This window comes from Mastigoproctus giganteus, chromosome 5, assembly GCF_048544385.1.
Source record: "Mastigoproctus giganteus isolate SK-2022 chromosome 5, ASM4854438v1, whole genome shotgun sequence".
NCBI lineage: Eukaryota > Metazoa > Arthropoda > Arachnida > Uropygi > Thelyphonidae > Mastigoproctus > Mastigoproctus giganteus.
In genome coordinates this window covers 224,521,510-224,547,670 of record NC_143579.1, presented here as the reverse complement: position 1 = coordinate 224,547,670, position 26,161 = coordinate 224,521,510, and the positions used below count along the sequence as shown (strand labels likewise).

The 26,161-nt window shown below is 38.7% G+C and overlaps 1 protein-coding gene across 2 annotated transcripts in view; it reads right to left on the bottom strand.

Annotated features, from left to right (window-relative positions):
• Positions 1 to 24,079, bottom strand: part of LOC150086165 (L-serine dehydratase/L-threonine deaminase-like) — a 55,060-nt gene extending 30,981 nt beyond the window's left edge. Inside the window, exon 1 of one of the 2 annotated variants that reach the window (XM_090373756.1) lies at positions 23,983 to 24,079. The gene's annotated coding sequence lies outside the window, so the exon portion shown is untranslated. Of the gene's footprint in view, positions 1 to 21,663; positions 21,743 to 23,982 lie in introns of those variants that run through there. The other variant, XM_090373755.1, reaches the window with a different exon arrangement.
• Between the last annotated feature and the right edge of the window lie 2,082 nt (positions 24,080 to 26,161).

Here is a 26,161-nt window from a genome sequence, read left to right as displayed (position 1 = left end):
TGAGTTTGCTGCCTAATCCATGTGTTTCTCTTCTTAACTAACAGTCTGATTCCCAATATAATTCATTCCATTCTTCGCTGTGTACTTCTTAGCTTCTCTTCCATTCTTTTTGTGAGTGCCCAAGTTTCACTTCCATAAGTCATGGTGAGGAGTATACATTGGTTCATTATTTTACATTTTAGACAAACTGAGATATTGCACCTCAGTATGTGACTATATTTCCTGAATGCTATCCATCCAAAATTTATTCTTCTCTTGACTTCCAGCCATTTATCATTATTACAGCTAATAATTTGTCCCAGATAAGTATAGCACTCCACCTTTTCAATTACTGCTCCTTTGATGATTATATCCCTTTATGTGGCATGCTTATTCATCATTACTTTTGTTTTAGCCATATTCATATTTAGTCCAAAGTTCTTACTAACTGTCAATAATTGATTAAGATTTTCCTCTAATTTTTGGGATCGTGGCTTATGACCACAATGTCATCTGCAAATCGTAAATGGTTTAGGTACTCTCCATTCACATTGACTCCTTTCTGCGACCAGTCTAACCTTCTGAAAGCTTTCTCAAGGGTAGCAGTAAACAGCTTCGGAGATATTGTGTCTCCTTGTCGAACTCCTTTCTCGATTTTAAATTTGCTACTCTCTTTGCCTAGTCTAATAAAGGAGGTAATGTTCTCATATATTTTCTTCAAAACCATAATATATGGGGTATCTATGCCTTGTCTTTCCAGTGCCCAAAACATTGCCTTATGCTGTATGGAGTCAAATGCCTTTTCATAATGCACAAATGCCAGGCATAATGGTGTTTTTTATTCATTTGCTTTCTCCATTAGCTGTGATATTACATGAAGGTTGATAGTTGAGAATCCTGTACTAAAGCCAGCTTGCTCTCTTGGTTGATTCTCATCAAGTATTCTTTCTAATCCGTTAGTAATGACCCTTATGAACAATTTGTAGATGTGGGATAACAAGCTAATTGGTCTCTAATTTCCAATTTCTGATTTATCTCCTTTTTTATGCAGCAAAACTATGACTACATTATTCCACTCCCTAGGCATCACACCATTCCTAATGCATTTTGTGAAGAGTCTTGCCAGTTAGCATTAACATTAGTAGAGGCATTTGATGCAAGAAAGCAAGCTTATGCAGCATCAGCCAAAAAAAATAAAATAAAATAAATAAATAAAAAAAATAAATAACCACACCACTTCCACTTCACCCCTCTGTTCGTTCGAAATACCTGTCCAGATGAGCCTTAAACTTATTTAGGTTATCAACTTCCACGACAAGGGATGGAAGTCTGTTCCACCAACGAACCACCCACTGGCTAAAGGCAAATTTCCGCATGTCTATCCTTCATCTATCTTTCCTCAATTTGAATTTATGCCCTCTCAGGTGATTATTCTGAGCAAGAGGGAGAATCCCATCAGCATTCAGCATGCTCAAACCATTCAAGGCTTTATACACCTCTATCAGATCACCTTGCTGGTGCCTAGTCCCCAGACACTGTAATTTGCAAAACTTAAGCCTTTCTTCATAAGAGCACCCCTTTGTTACATTCACTACTCTTGTTGCCCTTCTCTGTACTCGTTCCAGCAGCTCTACATCCTTCTTGAAATGGGGCCTCCAGGACTGTATACAGTACTGTAAGTGTGGTCTGATGATTGCCTTATAAAAGGGAATAATCACCTCCTTATCCCTGCTAGAAAAATTCCTATATATCATTGACAATACACCATGAGCTAATCTTGCAGCCCGTCTGCACTACTCAGAGAACTTCATATCTGCCTGCACAACCACCCCCACGTCCTTTTCATTCTTTACCCCTGTCAGTGTAGTACCCAGAGTTGATACGTTGCTCTGGGGTTGCTGTTTCCCATATGTAGTACTTTACATTTGTCAATGTTAAACTTCATTTGCCACCTCTCATCCCATCTGCTCAACCTTTCCAGATCCTGTTGCAACAGCATAGTGTCAGTAGTGTCCTTGACAACCCTGCCAACCTTCGTATTGTCTGCAAACTTGAACATTAAGCTTGATATACCATCATCAGTATCATTTATAAATACAGAAAACAATAATGGACCCGATACTGAACCCTGAGGGACTCCACTAATAACATTAGACCATGATGAGCAGTGTCCATTGATTACAACTCTCTGTCTTCTCCCCCTTAACCACCCCTTTATCCATAGCAGCAATTTGCCTCCAATGCCACACTGCTCCAATTTGTGCAGCAGTCTTCCATGTGCAACAGTATCAAAAGCCTTTCTAAGATCCAAGTATATAATATCAAAGTTATTCCCTGCATCCAGTTCTTTTGTGGCTGCATCATAGTATCCAATCAAATTGGTCAGGCAAGACTTCCCCTTAACAAAACCATGCTGTGTCCGAGCTATAACTGAAGTCTTGTCTAGATGATCCTGCAGTGCTCCTTTAACCAGTGCCTCCATTAATTTTCCGGGAACAGAAGTTAAACTCACAGGTCTATAATTACTTGTTTCAGCCATTGATCCTCCTTTGTGAATTGGAGTCACATTTGCACATCTCCAGTCCATGGGTACCTCCCCTGAGTCCAAGGAAGCTCTCATAATTATGGCTAAGGGTTTGCTTACTTCCTTTGCTGCCTACTTTAATGGAAAGATCCCATCCACCCCAGGTGCCTTTCTTGTGTTCATCTTCAACAATTTCTCCTCCACTTTACTCTGAGAGATTACAAGATTCTCTGGCTTACTGCCAGAGTTGAATACACCTCTGGCATTCCCCTCGCTGAATAACTCCTCATGTGTGAATGTTGATGCAAAATATTCATTTAGTTTGTTAGCTACCTGAGCAGGATCATCAACAGTTGACCCATCGATATCCAGTGGATCAATCTGATTCGTCCCTTCCTTCTAGAGTTAACATAAGTAAAGAACTCTTTGCTGTTTTTCTTTGCATCCCTTGCCAAATATTTCTCGTAATCTGCCTTCGCCTGCCTAACCTCTTTTGTAACTTGGTTACAGATCAACTTGTATCTATCATAGGCTTCTGTGTCACATGTTAATTTGTATGTATCCCATGCATTTTTCTTCTCTGCCATATGTCTCATTAGTTCATCTGACATCCATTTAGGCCTAAACCTTGAACAATATTTCTTAGTTGGTATATAAAGCCTAGTAGCTTCCAAGATAAGTTCTTTGAATGCTTCCCATTTTGAATTTCCTGTTGGTAACATCATCAGTTGGTCCCACTGTATGGAATTTAGATACTGTCTCAGTCCATCGCAGTCTCCTTTAGGAAAGCAATAACCCTTCCCTTTACCCCTAATGGTAGTTACCTCTTTGAGTAAATCCCACTTCAGCACACTGTGATCACTGCCACCTAGTGGTTCATTTATCTGCAGATTCTTAATGCATGAAGAATCACTACTGATAATCAAATCAAGAGTATTACTCCCTCTAGTTGCCTCCCGAACATGCTGATGTAGAAAACAATCATACAATAAATCCACAAAAGCCTTGCTAGTGTGTGAGTGACCAGCCCCCAAATTCCAGTCAATATCTGGGAAATTAAAATCTCCCATTATAAGACTCTCTGATTTACTGGCCTGCTCTATTTCCCTGTACAGTTTCTTATTATACTCATCAGAGTCATTAGGCGTATAGCACACTCCTACTCTCAATTTTGATTCCCCAATGCTTATGTCACACCAAACTGACTCGACACTGCACTGTCCAGCGATGTTGACTGGCTTCACTTCCTTGGATTTTATGTATTTCTTAACTAATAGCTTAACCCCTCCTCCCTCCCTCCCTCCCTTCCTATCCTGTCTATCCTTCCTGTACACATTGGACTCCCCAAATTCCAGTTCTGCATTCCTTATATCTGTGTGACACCACGTCTCTGATATCCCAACAATATCTGCCTTTGATGTTTTGAGCAATACCTCAAATTCATCAAATTTATTTACCAAACTCCTAGCATTGGTGTACACGCAAGTATACATGCACCTGTTCCTATTCTTAGCTACCCTAACACAACCCATGTGTTTACTTGTACCGCAGTGACTTCCAGCAGTATCTGAAATATCCTGCATCTTGTTTTCCAGGCTGCTGCTGCTCATTCCAATAGAAGCAGTGCAAGAATCACTTTCACCTCTGCCAGTGGCTACTGTTAATCTATTAGTCCATGTATCCCCCCCCAAGCCAACAGTTTTCCCACCCACCTAACACTGCCTCAATAGCATCAGCAAATATTCTTGCACCCTTTCTATTTAAGCGCATCCCATTCCTGTAGAAGCAGTCTCTCCTGTTAACAAGTACAGACCAGGCTGAAAAAAATTCTACCCCCATGCCTTGCACAATCTTTCCAGGGCCGAATTGATCGACAGGGCTCTCATCATATTCTACCTCTTATCATGTCTGATAGGAGGGAGAATTGCAGACACTTTCAAATTGAACCCTAATTCATGGCTTTTTTTCAAAGTTTTTGTGTTATGTCTCTTCCTCCCAATTTTAACCCTACAGCAACTTCATCTTCCCCTGGGGGTTTCTGATTCTTCATTTTCTTCAATGTATGTTCTACCTCATCAGGAAGAATATAGGGTATACGTATGTGTTTTAATTTGTGATCCATGTTCCCCACTGCTGACATCATTCCCTCACTCCTTGTATAATTATCTATAGTAGTCTTCTGCTATTTGAATTAAGCCTTTTCTGGTATTTATAAGAATACCATCGCTATTCTTCAGTTTCAGTATCATTTGTATTTCTGTATTACTGCTCATGGCTGCTGATTTAAGTCCTTTATTTTCCTTTAATGTTTGTTTTACTTTTCTTGTGTTAAATCTTCTGATGTCCTCTCTGAGTCTCTTTCTAATGGCTTTGTATAACTCAGTATACTCAATTTTCTCCTTGTCAGTGTTTATTTTGCTCTTCATGTATCATCTTTGGTTGATCATAACAAGTGTTTCTTGACTAATTTTTCCTTCTTTGGATTTCTTTTTCCCTATAGGTTTCTTGGGCTTTATCACTTTCAGAAAGTTGTAATATTCCTTGTCGATGTCTTGGTCTGGAGCAGTCTCCAGAAGCTCAAACTTGTTCTTAAGTTCCAGTATATATTGCTTTTTCTCCTCTTCTGTTATCTCAAAGACCTTCATATTATTTTCTAGAGTCAGTTTTTTCCTTTCTTTTCCTAGATTTGTATCAAGTGTGCATTTTACCATTCTGTGATCACTTCCAACCTTTACCTCCTTCAGGACAGTAACATCATTCACGATATATCTTCTGTTAGTGAGGATGAAGTCAATTTCATTAGTTGTTAATCCATTTGGACTCTTTCATGTCCACTTTCTGTTCACCCTTTTCTTGAAAAAAGTGTATATTACTGAAAATCCTTGAGATTCTGCAAATTCCACAAGTCTTTCATTTCTTTCACCAATTCCAAAATTTCCTCTTTCTGCGCTGTTTTGTCTTTTTCCAACCTTAGCATTGAAGTTCCCCATAATGATAGTGTAGTGGGTTTTCTGCTCATCTAGAAGACTCTCAAATTTCCATGTACATTTCTTCAACCTCTTCATCATCCTAGCTCGATATACGTGCATAAATCATTATAACCTTTAGCTTGTACCTCTTAGAAATCCTGAGTATTAGTCTTGACACCCTTGGTGATGTACTTTTGAATTCCAAAATGTTGTTCTTTATATCCTTATGGACCAGAAAGCCAACTTCACCTTTCCTCCTTTCACTGTTTCCATTGGTGTACAGCAGATTTCCACTTGTTAAACTTTATAAGTGATTCATTTCTTCTTCTTGTTTCAGCCAAACCGATGATATCCAAATTCACATTTTCTAGTTCCTTTTCCAGCTCTAATATCCTGTCTTCACCGATGAGTGATCTTACATTGTAACAGGCCAAGTTCAATTTCCATGCACGGCAGCCTGGTTGTACCCAGAGATTCTTAGCACCCTCTGCTTCCATTCTGATCCTTTCACTGCCGTAAGAGGGAGTGGAAGATGCTGGAGACTGAGGGCCATTTGTTTCGTCGTGATGTCATGTGCTGGAGGGTTTGGTCTTTTCCTCTTCACGCTGACCAGGCGTCTTGAAGAGGACCACTCTACACATTCGTTGCCACCTAAGTGACGTAACAGGGCTTACCATCGAGAAGATGTGCATGAGTGGATTTTAAGGAAGCAGGCCAACCAGACTTCTCCTAAATCTTCTGTAGTAGAAAGATATTGGATCCATCAGTGTTTTAGACTGAGTGTCTGATAACACACAGAATACCTGTTCCCCTCTAAGCCCCCTAGAAATAGATATCATCTATTCCTAGGGGGTTTATGTCTATTCCCCTAAGAATAGACATAAACATAGACATTACATGTACAAGAAGTTCAGCTGCATGCACCGGCACATAGCAGAGTAGTTCAGCCAGATAATAAGGCACCCTGACAAAATACTGAGTCCCTGACTCAAGGAATCACATATTTGAAGACTAAGGACAAAGACAGCACAAACAATACAGACTAATCACCTGTCTCCCAACAATGTACAAGATCCTGACCAGCTGCATAACTAAGAAGATATCAGTCCACTTAGAGAGCCAGAACATCATGGCCGAGCAGCAGAAGGGATGTAAGCAGATGTTGAAAGGATGTAAGGAGCAATTTACCATTGACACTGCAGTTATGGAGCAAGCCTACAAGAAGCAACGTAACTTGTATATGGCCTACATTGACTACCACAAGCCTCCACGACTCATAGCTGGCTGATAGAAAAAAATGAAGATCTACAAAGTCAACCTGACACTGAAACACTCCCTAAAGCAACCATTGTGAAATGGAGGAGCACCATCAAGGTCAAGAATGTCACAAGACCGATCGCCATCAGAAGAGGAATCTTCCAGGGAAATGTCCTGAGTCCCTATGGTTCCACCCACTGTCCACCAAGCTCAGCAATATTAAGTACAGATACACCCTTAAAGAAGGGAAGAAGAACCTATACACCCTCTCTCTGCTGACATAAATGATTGACATCAAACACTATGTGTCAACCGAGAATCAACTCCAAGAGCTACTCCGGATTACCTAAGAGTTCAGTACTGACATCAGGATGAAATTTGGCCTAGACAAATGCAATACCCATGAATTGCATCAAGGACATCCAGTTGGATGAAATTACCAGCTTAAGATCTGTGAAGAGATTGAAGCCATGACAGAGGGAGAGACCTACAAATATCTGGGAATGATTCAGGCCCACCTGACAGAAATGCCATCAGTGACTGAGAAGCCTGCTAAAATCAAAGCTGAATGGCGGGAACATGGTCATAGCCATAAACGCTTATGCAGTCCCAGTACTAACATACTCCTTTGAGATTATAGATTGGACCAAAGTCGACCTGGAGGAGATTATGAGATTGAACAGAATAATGATGATGAAGAGCCAACAACACCCAAATTTGGCAATCAAGAGACTGACCATTGCCCAGAAAGAAGGAGGGAGGGAAATGACTGAGCTCACTGAACAAGAGATGGTGGCGATTAAGAACATATGGGATAAAGTCCAGGAAAACACAAGAAAGACAGACAAATGGCACACAGCACTCAACCTTAACAAGGTGGTCCCACTCACACAGACAGAAGAAACAAAGACAGAAAGATGGGCAAAGAAGGTACTCCAAGGTAGTCATCAAGGCCCCTGGAGAGTGACGGATAACACATGTTGGCGATGCCACCTAGCCCTAGAAACAATCCAGCACATCACTGCGGGATGCAGGGTTATCACCTAGATTGAGTACACTCACAGACATGGCCAGGCCACCAGGATAATACATCAGAAGCTAGTGCAAAAATACCAGTTGATCAAAGGAAGTGTACTGTATTCCAAGTATGAACCTCAAGTTCTACTAGAGACCCCTACTCACAAACTATAATGGGACTGTGCTGTAATAATGGGCAAGACAATCCTACACAATAGACCATTCATAACCCTTGTTGACGAGAAGGAAAGGGCTACCTACCTGATCGATATACTGATGCCAACACCAGGAACCTCAAGAAAACCTATGCAGAAAATATCAGGAAGTATACAGGCCTAAGATGGGGAAGTCAAAGAAATGTGACATATGGAACAAGTAATGACTATCCCAATCACCATATCAGCCATCGGCATGGTGCCAAAGAACCTCCATAAGAACCTAGAAGCAATATGCCTTGTAGAGAAAACTTACATTGAACTCCAGAAAGCCATGTTCCTGAACACCTGTAGAATAGTAAGAGAGTTCCTCGACCAACAGTAATAATAATAATAGTAACTAGACACGACCAACCATCTCATGTATTTGGTACCAGCACCAGTCACAGAGCAGAAAAAACCCCATACAAAAAGGAGAAAAAAAGTTTTTATAATAATAATAATAATAATAATAATAATAATAATAATAATAATACTTTAAAAATGCATGCATGACAAACACGTTAGTGCCAAGCATCATTTTAGTTCATAGTAAATCACTGAAGTGGGTGAAATGGCATCACTTTTTGTTACATCTCATATTGTGAATGCCTTCACAAGTTGCCCTGATATTGCACTACTTCAAATAAGCAGTGCTTTGCCAGTAGAGAAGACTAATGTTACTTATTTTTGGTGGATACTACCACCCAGATGGCCCATTTCGAAGCTTGTTGGCTTCTCATCGGTGGGAGGGTAGGTACCCCGGTGATACAATAAGTGACAACCCAGTTATGAAGTTTATCTCTACAATATGAGAGATGCCAGACAGTGCACAATAGTAAAGACTAAAAAAGGGGTTTGTGGCTAAAAGCCTCAGACTATGGGAAATTTACTACATGAACAAGTTAGTGCCAAGCCTCATTTTAGTTTGTAGTAAATCACCGAAGTAGGTGAAATGGCATCATTTTTGTTACAAATGTTACACATTAATGAAATGGCATTAACTAAGAAGTAAAGACAAAAAAGGGGTTGGTTTCGGGTGGAAAAACTCTGTAATTTACAAAGTTACAAATATGAATTGCAAAGAGGGGTCCCTCAAAGGTATCAAGTGCCAGAAGGTTCTCGTTAAATAAATAAATAAATTTTCTGTTTATACTCCGGGACGACCAAACGGTCAGAGGAGTTCACAAGATAGAAATAATACAAGAAACAGCACCGTATTCAGCAGTCAATGATGGCCCTGTTTAAAGATCAAGATGGTTCTGTTTGTAAGTGCTGTACTCTAGCTCGTCCAGACTTTTTGTGACATTTAATCAGCTGTAAATAGTATTTAAATAGGATGCCACAAAGGTGCTTGATGGGATTCAGATCAGAAGAGCAGGCGGGCCAATCCATAAGGACAATATTCTCATCTTCCAATATACTGTTCACCCGATCTACCCTGTGAGGTAGAGCGTTATCATCCTTCAAAAAGAACTCTTTGCCCACAGCATAGGGAAGGACCACAGGTTGCAGAATCTCATCTCATCTCTATGGTTGCATGCAATCAGGGTCCTATTCCTGATGATATGTTCTGTACAATCATAGAGACTAATGCTACCCCATAACAGTAGTCCACCTACATGGAAACTACTGTGTTCTTGTATGTATACAGGATTGTTTTGGGTTCCTCTTTCATGCCACACTAAGATCCAATGGGAATCCAACTCCTGGCAGTACTTGACTTGGACTCACCTGTGAAGAGCATCGGTTAATTGTATGGTTTTAGGCATCAGCAAGCTGTATGTACTGTCTGTAAATTGTGCATGTTCTGTGGTCGAATTTCCATTTGCTGGATGTAAAACCATGCTAACGTCGCCTGATACTGACTAACTCAGCCACGATATGAAACATCCATACAAATTCCTTGTGTCATTGACAGGATTCAAACTCGGGTTTTTTCCCCCAGTTGAGGAGGGCAATAATTATACCAACTGTGCTACACGTGAAGGCAAGAATTGGTGCTGTTTCTTGGCAATCCAATTATGATATTAGAGTGCCTGTATTCTTCTGGCCTTATGATATTGGTTGCCAAGAGACAAAGGGGGCCCACCCACAACTATTATATTTTCAAACTACTAAAAGGTCATTAACATTTTTAACATATTGTCTAATGTTATTTCAGGGGGAGGGGGGTGCACTTGCCATCAGGCAAGCTGACACCCTGACCAATCCGCCACTGCTCGGCGAAACACACACCATAGGTCTTCTTGCACAAATCCCATGTCTGTGCAGACAATTTCTGGACACGTCTACGAATAATCTAGATTTTTTTGAAACCAGTTCTGCAACCTAATGACACCCTGTGCCACACCAAGAGCTTACAAAATTCAGGGGGGCCAGATGATTGGTTTGACATGGTTGTAGAAAAGTATGGAGGGGCCCCGTTCATGAATCTCTCAGGGCCTGTAATTTGTAGCTTCACGATTGTTTTCGTAGTTCTAGTTCATGAATGAGATGAGTTATCTGAGGTTTCAATTATCTGGGAAAATTGATTTCCCGGCTATTCCGGATAATGAGTAGTCTACTATAAATAATGAAAGGGCCAAAAATGAGCAAATTCGTAATTAAAAATTATTAAATTCTCTATTTGTTAGTTTTACATCCACTACCTAAATTTAAATGTTTTTTTTTTTTTTTTTTTTTTTTCAGAAAGCTGCTTTAACTGAAGCAACTGATAGAGCACTCAGGAGTAGCACAATTAATAGAATTGTGGTCCTCCCACACAACCAACTTATAGATAAGATAAATAAATAATATAGTAATAATCTATAGAGTATTTTAGGGCAAGAGCCTCATGCTACGAGATAGAATGACTAGCACCGCAATTCCCAAACCGTGTGCCACAGTGCCCTGGCGCTCCACAGTGAATTTGCAGGGGTGCCGCAGAATATTTTAAATTTTTGAGGGGAAATAAGTTAGTAAGTGATTGTGGTTATTTAAGAATGAAATAAAAATATTATTTTTCTTTCAATTTATGTGTATTATTTGTTCAAACGGCTACTAGGTTGTCAGGAAATAAATACTTATTAAGTTGTTTGGACCTAACTACTTAATAAACGGAACTGTTAGGTATTTCTTTTGGCCTAGGGGTGCCGTGAAAAAATTACTGAGACATAACGAGCATCGTGAACCAAAAAAGTTTGGGAACCTCTGGACTAGCGTATAGGTTAGTGCAATTGCATCAGTTTAATTCATAACCATCTACCAAAGTAGTTTTTATTATTATTTTTAGGCCACCCGAATAATTAAATTCATCTGCTGTGTTGTGTCTTATGTCTGTTAATTGCATGTTCTACAGTCGATCTGTCTGTTTTGCTGGACGAGAAACCCTTGCTATCTATGCCTGAGACCGACTTACTCGGTCACGAGATTTGAACCCAGGCCTTTTCCACTCGGTGTGGGGAGGATAGTGACGATACCACTGTGCTACCGAGCAGACTACCAAAATAGATAAGTTGGCATTGTTTTAATTATATCTCATATTATTAATACCTTCACAACGAGTTACACAGTATTGTACTACCTCGAATAAGTAAAGCCAACTTAACTACTTTGGTATATGGCCACGAATTAAACTAATGCAATTGCACTAACCTATACAGTAGTCATTCTACAACGTAGTATGAGGTTCTTGCCTTAAAATACTCTAGAGTCTACACTAATGCCCACCAGTGTTGAATCCAGGGAATTTACCGGGAGTGAGTTTCACCCCCAGTGAAATAAAATACCTCCCCCTCTGGCAAAAATTAGTAATTTTTATTTTAATGTTCCTTCAAAAACCTCGGACATTGAAATTTTTGCAAAATTTTTTTTTATTATTATTTTATTTGAAACTGCACTCTTTAGGGGCCATATTATCAGTTTACACAATGTTGTACAGTAATTAGAAAACACGAATTCAATAAATTTATGTCAAATAAACACAACACAAAAAATCACATTAACTAAATGTGTTGCTCGTTAGGTGGTACACAACAAAAATAAATCACTAAAATTCAAAATATACCAAAATTTCAAAAGAATTAAATGGACAAGATTTCTGACTGCACAAACTGTAACTAAAAGCCACTATTTCAAGTGGCGGCATTTTTGTTTTATGGTTTTCAGGTTCTCTTTATTTTCACACAAACCAGCTCTTGATAGTGTTTCCCACAAATGGTCTCCTTGACACTAATTCTTTTTTTTTTTTTTTTTTTTTGTATCTCGTAAACAAGACAACAGTTGGATCACAGGCCGTGAATAGGTTCGCCTGAATTTGTTCCTCAGTGACCGATGCTATTGTAATTAGTGTTGCTCGGCTTTCGGGGAAAAGGCTAAACGATGTCTAGGCAGAGAGAGGAGTCTACTGCAGGCACTATTTCAATCATCGGCGGTTTCACTTTATAGTTTTCACATTACCTTTATTTGTTTTTTCACATTACACGTTACCGTGAATAGGTAACGTGGTTCAGTCTTCCCTAATGGGGAAGCGTTGCCTATTCAGGGGGTTTAGGAGAAGTTTACTTCAGTGAGTGTGAGTAGTAACTGTCCTTTTCCTCTTTCGACGACATTTCTTCTTCCTCCTTTCCTAATATCACTTTCCTACACCTTTTTTGGCTTTTTCAAAGTATTTTATTCTTTTCTGCGAGCTCCAGGGTTCCCCCTATCCGCCGCTGAAGAGTAACTGTAAAATATTTACAATTTGTGGTTTTACAAAACATCCTGATCGGCCAACTTCACAGGAATTATTACAAACAATAAGTCTCTTGCCTGAGACCAATATAGTATAGCCGCACATTTGACCATACTGTATATCCATAACACTTGCAACTCAATTATTACAATTTGTTGAAGGCACCAATTTCTACATTAACCTTCACAACTTATACAACTATACAGATAGTTAGAACCTTCCAGTTCGGTTACAGTGAGGTCCGATATATATCTTACAATTTATACAATTTAAGATTTACAATTTATGCAACTTATTAGAGGCCGAAGTCCCAGGACACCGCCCACTCAAAAGTGAACCTGGCACATCGACTAATTTATACTAAACGCTAATATTGCCGTCCGGCAATAAATCCAAATAAATTTCCTCATCAAAGGTCTTGTAACAATACGATTAATACCAAGGCTTTGGTTTTGGTTTTATTGGCGCATTAGCTACTAAGGCTATAATGCGCGATACCAAGGCAACTATATACAGTGGTAGTAAATAATAATAATAAATAAATTTTCTGTTTATACTCCGGGACGACCAAACGATCAGAGGAGTTTACAAGATACAAGAAACAGCACCGTATTCAACAGTCACGGGCTTGAACCCCGGTCACTCAAGGCACGTGTACTTATGCACCCGCGCGCCTGACCACTAGGCTACGGCGGCCTTCATTAGTACACTAAGAACATAATTATTCTCAGTCGGCAAGTCCTTTCCTTCTGCGGAAACCTTTGTCAGCAAAGTTAGCCAGTACCTGATAATTTTCCTTACATTCTAAAACTTGGTGAAATTAATTATATCATAAACTTCGGTCAATGCCTGAAGTTCAAATCGAATGTCTACATAAAGAACTGAGAACGAGAGTAGCCTTGTGCAGGCAAAGTTTTTTCTGTTTTATTAGCTTAAATTGGCATATTAACTTATTTTCTAGAGTAGCTTTATATTCCTAGTTACGATACTTAGTTTAAAGTTTAACTTAGATAGAGATTTTGTAGGTATTACTTAGTATCCGTGGGTAAGGGTATCAAATTCACGTGTTACAAGTTGCGGTAAAATTTAGTTTATGGTGCACCCTTCAAAATGGCGGTGAGGAAAAGAGGGGGAAAGCAGTGATTAACGGATTGTGACTCCGCCCACTCACTGTGTTCCCGCTATTCTCCTCGGCCGACGGATGACAAGTGAAACGCGGATGGCACGTGGCACAGCAACAAATACGGCGACTGAAAACAGGATAAATACAATAATTTTAAAAATTCAAGTTACAAAAATACACATTTTTCGTAGATCACAAAATGTCACGTAACATTTGAATAAATCGGATAGAGCCGAAAAGAAGAAGGAAAAAAAAAAGTCCACTTCCAAAAAAAAAAAAAAAAAACTCCGCCCACTCACTGCACATAGGGGATTATTTTTTTTTTTTTTCTAGAGGCTCTGCCCCCAGACCCCTGTTTCTGTGGGGCTTCTGTCCCCACACCCCCGATATACGTATCATTCAGCCTTTTCCAAAACCAAACAACTTTTCTTATTTTGTTTTTAATTAAGCATCGATAAAATTAAATAATCGGCTAATGAAATATTAACATCACGTGACATTTCTAACAGTGAAGTTCATAACATGAACATACGGAAACGTGACACGCACGGCGTGGCACTCGTGCCAGATGTTTCCGTCGGAAGATCGCATGACACTGAGCGGGTCAGCCCACGTCAATCAGTGCCGTGTCGGCGAGTATAGAGAGGGTGCACCATATACTAAATTTTAGCCCGGAAGTTATATAAATGGAACTCATCGATAATACTCGATACTGAAAAATATATATAGCGTTATAACTGTTTTGGGATACAAGTTTAGGGTTATAATTGTGTACTGAAATTGAAATTAACTCAAAATCATGACGCAGACCAGAGCAGCAAAGCAAAAGGTTCAAGCTAATGGGAGTGCTGTGGCTCGGGGGGGGGGGGGGGGTACTTGCCCTCTGAATCACAGCCTTTTAAAATGCACTGCTTTCATGATGTTTGTGGATCAATCGGATACAGGACATGATATTGCCGTGGGGGCTGTCTTTGTGTGTGCTCGATGTAAAGAAATCAGGCGACAAATCAGCGTTATTATAGGCCTATATGAGAGCTTGAAGGACAGGGTGGGTGCCCTCAAAGGATCTAAATTGAGGGCCCCATCAAGGTCTCAGCTGCCCGCACCAAGCCACAGCTTGCACTTGGTCATCACGCAACACAGCGGCAACCCCCAAGGCAGAATGGTTCCCACAGGAATTAGTCGTTGTTGGTGACTCTATTGTCAGGGAAACGGGGAACATGCTTTGTAAAAAGGATAGGTGGAACAGCACCAGAGTATGTCTGCTAGGGGCAAGGGTTGATGATGTTGTAGAGCGGATATCATATTTAAGGGCACAAAAGGTGATATAGTTCTAAACGTTGGCACTAATGAGATTAAGACTAGGAGCCCGGCAGAATTACTTAACAAGCACAGGTCACTGTTGAAAAAAAGCCGTGAATTAGGGTTGAATTTGAAAGTGTCTGCAATTCTGCCCACACACGATAGGAGGGAGTACATGATGAGAGCCCTGTCGATCAATTCGGCACTGGAAAGATTGTGCAAGGCTCAAGAGGTAGAATTTTTTTCAGCCTGGTCTGTACTTGTTAACAGGAGAGACTGCTTCTACAGGAATGGGATACACTTAAATAGAAAGGGTGCAAGAATATTTGCTGATGCTATCGAGGCAGTGTTAGGTGGGTCGGAAAACTGCTAGCTTGGCGGAGGGGGGATACAAAGACTAATAGATTAACAGTAGCCACTGGCAGAGGCGAAAGTGATTCATGCACTGCTTCTATTGGAATGAGCAGCAGCCTGGAAAACAAGATGCAGGATATTTAATAGAATGATGGGAGTCATTGCGGTACAAGTAAACACATGGGTTGTGTTAGGATAGCTAAGAATAGGAACAGGTGCATGTATACTTGCATGTACACCAATTCTAAGAGTTTGGTAAATAAATTTGATGAATTTGAGGTATTGCTCAAAACATCAAAGGCAGATATTGTTGAGATATCAGAGACGTGGTGTCACACAGATATAAGGAATGCAGAACTAGAATTTGGGGAGTACAATATCTACAGAAAGGATAGACATGATAGGAGGGGAGGGGGGGGGTTATGCTATTAGTTAAGAAACACATAAAATCCAAGGAAGTGAAGCCAGTCGACATCGCTGGCCAGTGCAATGTCGAGTCGACTCAATTTGGTATGACATAAGCATTGGGGGGATCAAAATTGAGAGTAGGAGTGTGCTATAGGCCTAATGACTCTGAGGAGTATAATAAGAAACTGTACAGGGAAATAGAGTGGGCCAGTAAATCAGAGAGTCTTATAATGGGGGATTTTAATTTCTCAGATATTGACTGGAATTTGTGGGATGGTCACTCACACACTATCAAGACTTTTGTGCATTATTGGATGATTGTTTTCTACATCAGCATGTTCGGGAGCCAACTAGAGGGAGTAATACTCTTGATCTGATTATCAGTAGTGATTGTTCATGCATTAAGAATCTGCAGATAAAGGAACCACTAGGTGGCAGTGATCACAGTGTGCTGAAATGGGATTTACTCAAAGAGGTAACTACCATCAGGGGTAAAGGGAAGGGTTTTTGATTTCGTAAAGGCGCTTACGATGGTCTGAGACAGTATTTAAATTCTATACAGTGGGATCAACTGATGATGTTACCAACTGCAAATTCAAAATGGGAAGCATTCAAAGAACTTATCTTGGAAGCTACTAGGCTTTACATACCAACTAAGAATTATTGTTCAAGGCTTAGGCCTAAATGGATGTTAGATGACCTAATGAGACATATGGCAGAGAAGAAAAATGCACGGGATACATATAAATTAATGGGTGACATGGAAGCCTATGATAGATATAAGCTGGTCTGTAACCATGTCACAAAAGAGATTAGGCAGGCAAAGGCCAGATTATGAGAAATCCTTGGCAAAGAAAAACAGAAAAGAGTTCTTTACCCATGTAAATCTAGTAGGAAAGGGATGAATCAAATTGATCCACTGGATATTGATGGTTCAATAGTTGATGATCCCGCTCAGGTGGCTAACAAACTTTTGGACAGCTGGACAGGTATTTCGAACGAACGGAGGGGTGAAATGGAAGTGGTTTTTTTTTTTTTTTTTTTTGCATAAGCTTGCTTTCTTTCATCATATGCCTCTACTAATGCTAATGCTAATAATATCGACATTCTAAGATTATATGTTGGACTGTCTCTTCTGAGCCACATTTACAAAGAGTTTAAGCAGCCAAACCCAGAGTAAATAACTGAGTTTAGGCTGCTATGCCCGAATAGAATGAAAGTTAGGCGAAGACCTGGGTTAAACCAGGACCGATGTTTTTTGTCAAATTTGGCAACCTGATGTATAAAAAGGGTAGTAATTTTTCCAGTGTTGGCATTAGTCCATTCGTTTTGCCATTCCTGGAGGAACTGGTTTCTTAATCTAATGTTGTCTTCTTTCACTGGCACGTCCAGGTTAACCGAAAACTGGTTGAACTGTGCTGCAATACCCTTCCTTCTACAATACTGAAAGTAATTGTGCAGCACTTCATATTTAATTAGTAGTTTACCGTTGATTACCTGTAGTGCTGACGTTGAAATTGTGCGACAAGCTCTTGAAGTTGCAATCAGGAAAAAGCGCTGGGCTTGAGTCAAGATTTTTTCCACCATGGCTCTGCGTATACTGGGACCCCAAGCGCCCGCAGCATAACAAACAATAGGAATAAATATACATTTGTAGTACAGCTTGAGATTGGAGGGTTTCAGACCCCAAGAACCTTTGGTAATTCGGATTATTTTGCCTGTCAGAATCTTGATTTTGCTTAGTACATATATAGCGTGGGTAATGAATTGAAGTTTGTTATCTAACATAATTCCTAGGCATTTGTAAGAGTTAACTAATTTTATTGATTGTTCTTTACTTTTCATTGGAGGCTGAAACGTTATTAATAAATAGGTTAATTACAGCCACTGTAGACATCCCAGCAGTGAAGCCAAACTGATATCTCTAATTTTAGGTTTCTTTCTTTATAGTGCCTTTGGAATCTCACTACAATCAGCTTCTCTAGTATTTTTCCTAAGACCGGAAGTAGACCGATTGGGCGGTATGAATTTGCCTGATTTGCTGTTTTGTTGGGATTCTTAATGAGTAATTTAAGATTTGCTTTTTTCCAAGGAGAGGGGAAGGATTCGTATTGTAGGTTCATCATCAGTTGGGGTGCTCCAGATTCTTTTAACTATGGTAACTTCTAATAGGTCCAGTCCAGGGCATTTGCCATCACGCAAAGTTGCAACAGCAAGATCTACCTCGTGTCTGTCAAAATCATCTTCGTGGCTTTGGCCTATGTAGGAAAGATGTTCTAAACGAATGCCTGTTTGCACCGGACTTTCTGGTACAGTTTAATCTTGCATAATCAATTCATCCAAAATTGTTTCCATAGTCTCGGCCCATGTCAGAGTTTCGGAGTTATCAGGTCTAAGTACAGAGGAGAATATTTCCCCCGAATGAATTTTGTCTAGAGTCAGCTTGTAGATCAAGCCCCAGGGCTCCTGGTCCATACTTTGTTTAACTAAGCGTTCCCAAGCAGAGCTTTTTTTGTCTTTTTAAATATTGTTGAAATATGTCCTTCTGGTTTTTTTGTATATTTCATTCAATCGGTTTATCTCATCTTCATGTCTACCATATCTCCTAGCTCTCTAAACATCTCATCTTGCGCTCTTTGTATGCTTCATTAGAGTAAAAAGGTTCTGGGACCACCAAAGAACCGAATTTTGTCTTCTCTGTTTCTTCTTAATCGTCTCGTCGCATATTTCGGTGATGATTGCCATCAATTCTTTTAGATGTTTGTCCAAAGTAAGATCTGTCAGTTTTTCATCCGTAAATTTTTCCTTAAGTAGTTTCTCAAAAGGATTCCATTTGATTTGTCGAGTTTTTTATCTGGGGAAGTCATGAGTGCCTCTCAAAGCTGCTGCGTTTTCATTAGATATTATGTCAAGGGTTATTACATTGTGGTCGCTTACAGACCAAGAGGAGTGAACAGTCCAGTTATTATTATTAGCCATATGGTGCAAGGAAGCCTGAGGCTTATGCTGCACCAGGAAAAAAAAAGAGTTAGCATTAGCATTAGCATTAGTAGAGGCATATGATGCAAGAAAGCAAGCTTATTCAGCATCAGCCAAAAAAAAAAAAAAAAACCCTCTCCCATTTCACCCCTCCGTTCGTTCGAAATACCTGTCCAGTTGAGCTTTAAATTTGTTTAGGCTATCAACTTCAACAACAAGTAATGGAAGTCGGTTCCACCAACCAACCACCCGCTGGCCAAAGGCAAATTTCCGCACATCTATCCGACATCCGTCCTTCCTCAATTTGAATTTATGCCCTCTGAGGTGATTATTCTGAGAAAGATGAAGAATCCCATTGGCACTGAGCATGCTCAAACCATTCAAAGCCTTATACACCTCTATCAGATCACCTCGCCGGTGCCTAGTCTCCAGACTCTGTAATTTGCAAAACTTAAGCCTTTCTTCGTAAGAGCAATCCTTTGTTCCATTTACTAATCTTGTTGCCCTTCTCTGTACCCGTTCCAGCAGCTCTACATCCTTCTTGAAATGAGGCCTCCAGACCTGTATACAGTACTCAAGATGTGGCCTAACCATTGCCTTATACAAGGGAATAATCACCTCCTTATCCCTGCTAGAAAAATTCCTGTATATCATTGACAAGACACCATGAGCTACTCTTGCAGCTCGTCTGCACTGCTCAGAGAACTTCATATCTGCCTGCACAATTACCCCCAGGTCCTTTTCATTCTCCACCACTGTCAGTGTAGTACCGCAGAGTTGATACACTGCTCTGGGGTTACTGTTACCCATATGTAGTACTTTACATTTGTCAATGTTAAACTTCATTTGCCACCTCTCAGCCCATCTGTTCAACCTTTCCAGATCCTGTTGCAGCAGCATAGCGTCAGTAGTGTCCTTAACTACCCTGCCAACCTTTGTATCATCTACAAACTTAGACATTAAACTTGATATCCCATCATCAATATCATTCATAAACACCAAAAACAACAATGGACCCAACACTGAACCTTGAGGAACTCCACTAATAACATTAGTCCACGTTGAGCAGTGTCCATTGATTACCACTCTCTGTCTTCTGCCACTCAACCATCCCCTTATCCATAGCAGCAATTTGCCTCCAATGCCACACTGCTCCAATTTGTGCAGCAGTCTTCCATGTGCAACAGTATCAAAAGCCTTTCTAAGATCCAAATATATAATATCAAAGTTATTCCCTGCATCCAGTTCTTTTGTGACTACATCATAGTATCCAATCAAATTGGTCAGGCAAGACCTGCCCTTAACAAAACCATGCTGCGTCTGAGCTATAACTGAATTCTTGTCTAGATGATCCTGCAGTGCTTCTTTAACCAGTGCCTCCATTAATTTACCTGGAACAGAAGTTAAACTAACAGGTCTATAATTACTTGTGTCAGCCTTTGATCCTCCTTTGTGAATTGGGGTTACATTTGCACATCTCCAGTCTATGGGTACCTCCCCTGAGTCCAAAGAAGCTCTCATAATTATGGCTAGGGGTTTGCATACTTCCTTTGCTGCCTCCTTTAATATAACTGGATAGATCCCATCCACCCCAGGTGCCTTTTTTATGTTTATCCTCAACAATCTCTCCTCCACTTTCCTCTCAGTTATTACAAAAAAATCCAGCTCACTGCCAATGTTTACTTTACCTACATCATTCCCCAGTTACCCAGTTACAGAGTTCCCCAGTTACCCTGAGAGAGAGAGAGAGAGAGACAGAGTCAAAAGTAGAAGGGAATCACCAAGAAAGAGAAGAATGATGATATCCAGCTCAGGACCCTGGGTGTGCCAATCCCATACTCACCAGATGTGAGCCCCCAGGGATAGTTTTCTATGCATCTCCCGAATGTTGCATTCCACAGAGTGACATCTATGTAAGACTGACCAGAAGGGGATGAGTAAGTGGGCAGATGCCCAGGGGAGTTCCAATCAATCCGTTATTTATTATGAATTCCTCAGTAATTCACCTTTATTATTCGTTATGGGGCTGTTCCACATGGTGGAAGAAGCATTTGCGTCGGTCATTATCACCATCTTTTTGCCTGATAACCTAATTAAAGCTGTCTCAAGGAAGTTTAGATCAGGCTCAATTTTTTGAGAATGCTGTGAGCACTGCATGTAGATTGAGATGAAGAATATTTGTCCAACACTACCTTCCAAGCATGCACATGCCGCATGATCGGAGCAGAGACCATTTACCCTTGTCTTTCCTAAGTCTAATAGGGATAGTATGTGGATAAGTTTTTTATACCATACCATTTTTCAAACGGCGCTATCTGGCTGGTGGTGTCCGCCGAGAATAAGTAACATTAGTCTTCTCCACTGGCGGAGCGTTATTTATTGGAGCTAGTGCAATACCAACGAAACTCATTCTGAAGGTATTCACAATATGAAATACTGTACGTATAATTGAAACGATGCTAAGTTACCTACTTTGGTAAATGGCTACAATTTAAACTGATGCAATTGCACTAACCTATACGCTAATAATATAATGACATAAAACAGAGATATATGCAGAGAAATAAACCCTTTCCCAAAATCTGAAAAAAAAAAAAAAAGAAAGCTATTTCCTTCATATACGATTATTTGCTTTCTTTTTACAATATTTGCATACTTTTATTTTCTGAATTGACCAAACAATAAATAAATAAATATTAAATAAATACCAACTTTCTGGTTTCGGAAGTAACTGAGCCAAAAATGCAGATTCCACATTAACTGGGCATTTTTATTGTATCATTAAGTAATTACCTTTAAGATAATAAAGTCTTCTAAAAATAAAAGCATTAAGGACCACGTACCTCACTAATACAAAGTAGAACTGGTGCCTAATTCCTGACGTTGGCCAGCAGCTGTTCGTATCAAATCCGACTCTCACATTACTGCGGCAGTCAATTCAACGGCTCTCCGATTAGTTGGCCGTCACATTTTCAAGGTCATATGTCGCAAGTGGATTATTTCATTTAAACGAAAAGTCTTCCAGCTTTACATCACATTAAAAATGTAATCAAAATTATAAATCAGATATCGTGTTATCGTCAGTTTAAGCAAAACGATCCTTCCCTTTTTCTCCTAAGTTTAAAATTATTAGTTTATTTTAGGTTCGCCATAAATAGCGACATATGAAGACTTTGAACGTAAAATTATGTGCGTGAATATTTTAGAAACGGGAGATAATCTACAATCTTTCAAAATAAATATCTTACCTCTTTCGTATTTTATTTTCAGAAAATCACTTCACAGTACGGACACATACGCTAACTGGTGGTGATAAATAAATGGAATATTCGATAATCTATTTAAATAATTTTTAAATGATTAAACCACATTAAATAATTAATTTAAAAATAAATAAATTTTAAAACTATGGCCAATACTGCAATTTTAGGATCACATATCAAATAAAATGGAGGCTTAATTTACACATTGAACGTTTTTATTACTGTTTAAATTAAGCATTGATGAAAACATGAAGCATTTTCATATACAGTACTTTAAAATGCGTGTAAAAAACAACTGGTTTTCTGCAATTTTCTTCCGTAAAATCTTTATTTATTATTATTATTATTATTTATAATTTTTTTTTGTAAAAATGATTTTTATGGAAAAACAACAGCCCTGGTTTTCTCGTAGGGTAAGCTCAAGGGCTCCTGGCAGAGAGTACAAATAACTACGAGTGGCCAGTGGTTTGCACTTCGAAGGATGTTTAAATATATTATTATTAACTATATGGTGCAAGTAAACCTGAGGCTTATGCTGCACCAGTCAAAAAGGACAGTAGATTTGCCTATATATATAAATTTTAAAAAATAATAGTCAAAATAATAGAACAGGTATATGAATAGCTGAACAAGAAGATTACGAACCTAAGGGGGCATAAATTCAAATTAAGAAAGGACAGATGTAGAATAGATGTGCGGAAATTTGACTTTAGCCAGCGGGTGGTTAATTGCTGGAACAAACTTCCATCTGTCGTTGTGGAAGTTGATAGGTTGAATAAATTTAAGGAGGAACTGGACAGGCATTTGGAGGGAATGGTGTGATTTTTTTTTTTTTTTTTTTTGGCTGATGCTGCATAAGCTCACACATTTGCTTTCTTGCATCACATGCCACTACTACTACTACTACTATTAGGTCATCAATATTACATTTTCTAATCAATGTTAGATTTTCAAAACGCAAAATTAAAGATATCAAATAAACGATTCATTCCACGTATTAATCAATTGATTTAGTTTATTGAAATCCTTAATAGAAAGAGATGAAACAATGATAAAAAAAACTTATTGCTCTTCTTCCTTTAAGAAGGCTCACATTTAATTTTTCTGAAGTAAATAGCTTTCAACCAGCATTTTCTCCCAGGGGCTCACATCTGGTGAGTATGGGCTTGGCACACCCAGGGTCCTGAGCTGGATATCATCATTCTTCTCTTTCCTGGTGATTCCCTTCTACTTTTCTCTCTCTCTTTCTCTCAGGGTAACTAGGGAATTTTTTTTTTTTTTTTTTTGTTGTTGTTGGCTGGTGCAGCATAAGCCTCAGGCTTCCTTGCACCACATAGCTAATAATAATAATAATAATTTCTGAACTCTCTTTCGGGTTCTTTCATCAGGCAAAAAAAAAAAAAAAAAAAAAAATAGTCTAAAATTCTCCAATTTCCAAGTTTTACGGCCTGAAGAAAGTAAGAACCCCCCCCCCCCCCCCAAATCAGAAAAATCGGCTGCAGGCCAAATAGTTTAATAAATTGAAAATGCGTTTCAGATTTATCCGAACTACCTACTCTCACGACACCAGATCTGGCTGAAAGCAAATTCAACCATATGTTTGTCCTCGTTTTGTAAATTGAAAATGCGCTGGAATGGAACCGTCTGCAGTCTCTTATGTTTACAATTTCAATAAGCTACATTAATTAATTAATAAATTGTATAAAGTAAATTTACTTATTATTCATTTAATAAGTAAATTTGTTTATTTAATTTTAATTAACGATCTCACATGCCCTTCACTGAAACAATTCAAAAATGGAATACAGTTATTTTAGTATACATAGGAACGCGTGATAAGAAGATAAGGTACAATTATAGCCAACAGGAATATGCTTAATGAACAAGGTTCTTTCGTACATTTTATGCTCCAGCCTAAAAACTTAAACTTCGACTGGCTATAGTTTCATTACGAGCGCGCTTCGCCAGGTACAATGCACCTCATGCATGCTCATCCTCAGCAGCTAGTCAGCAAGCTTTAATTAATGGAGTTTGATTATATTCGCTAGTTACTCTTTAGAACTGTGGATGATTTGGATTGGTTGTTGAACGTGTGTGTTATGACTAGATAAAACAAATTTTAACTTTTATGGGGCCAACAGGGCCAACTCCTGGCAACATGACCAGAAGTTGGCCCTGTCGCCGTGATGAGAATTAGCAGCAATAAAGAAGTTTAATTTTATAAATTGACATGGATATAGCAAATTAATATAAAATATCTTAGAACAAAAAATCGTGAAATATTGAAAGTGAAAAAAACCGAAATATGCCTTTCTGAAGCATTTGTTTCTTTTTTATTTTACATCCCTCCGTAATTTCGAATTTATGATAGTTAATACCTGCTAGAACATTTAACTTATAAAATAAAAATCTTTTGTATGTGATTAAGTTGAAGCAAAATGATAAAAGACATTTTGTCTTTAATATAACCGATAACATTATTAAAGCCTATCAGTTACGTAATACCTGATATAATTTAATAATCCATTACACTGGAGTTCAATCTATCATATGATCGTAAGCACGTTTACACAATGCTTTATGCGAGTGACCTAGCATTTTCTTCCAGGTCGCTTTTGTGCTCAATCGAGACGCTCACTTTATTTTTAAAGGCGTATAACGATCCGAATAACGAGAGGAAGATTTATTTTTCAACTTGCCTAGAGATATAATCTGTTAACATGGTTACAAAATGGGAAATGTCGAAATGATAACAGCATTTTTCATGCAGTTAACATTTCGGAATAATCTTATTACTATTATAAACTTGCCACACTTCCTTTATGTACCAATAACGTAATCGCCTCTACAAGTATAACAGATTTCGATAAACGTCATATGATGATGATGAAAATTTTATGGAATATTAAGGAATTAAATGCACAACAACGTTCAAGTATTTCCAGTGAAAAACAGTATTACTTTTGTTGAAAATTTTTAAATAGCTTCACTACAAAATATGCCAAATCGTACAATTGAAATTATCATTCTGTTCAACGTTGGATTACCACGAGAACTGTTTTGAAAGAATAGTTGCAGCCTAAAAAAAAAATATACAACACAATTCAAAGTAAGTAGTTACACAATTACTTCTTGTCTTTTGAAAATGTAAAACATAGGCTCTTGCAAGTAACATAGTGCATATAAGCAGTGTCTTCCTCCCCCAAACCGCTTGGAAAAGTCCGGGTTCAAACCCGTCAGTGACGAGAGGAAATTCTGTGTTTTTTTTGAGGCTGCCATAGCCGAGTGGTCATCTCGATGGGGCATAAGTACACGTGTTTTAATTGACCGGAGTTCAAGCCCGTGACTGCTAAATACGGTGCTGTTTCTTGTATTCTCTCTACTTTTGAAACTCCTCTGACCGTGTGGTCGTCCGGAGTATAAACAGAAAATTGATTGATTGATATCAAAAGATGAATAAACGCTGTGATCTTCGGCGCTATCTTTAAAATTGCCTTAAATGGCTAATGGTGTACCAAGCAGTCGCAAGGTGCGCTGTTGGCATCTCATACAAAATTAATTTTTTTTTTTTTTTTATATACACAGCTACGTTTAAATAATTATTTAAAACTTAGATTATAATCTGTTTTTTTCATAAATATCATATTAGAAAACAATTGTTTTAATGATATCATTCATGATTTTGTCATGTCGGAATGTAGAAAAACAGCTGTGTAATTTATGTATAAATATATATATATTTTAAATATAGTTATATTTGTATTTCAAAATACATCCATTAATATTAATTGAAATTATTTTTTGTTTCAGATATTAGTATTAGTATTAGCAGTGGAACATAAAGAGAGCAAGCAATATGAGGCAAAAAAAAAACAAAAAAAAACTATCCCCATCACTTGTCCATCCTCTCTAATAATTTGTCTAATCCTTCCTTAAATTTATTCAGACTACCCACTTCCGCAGTACCAGATGGACGTTTATTCCAAATATCAGTTATTCTCTGGCAGAAAACAAATTTTTGCATATCTATCTTGCAACCATCCTTTTTTAATTTAAATTTTTGGCACCTTATGTGCGT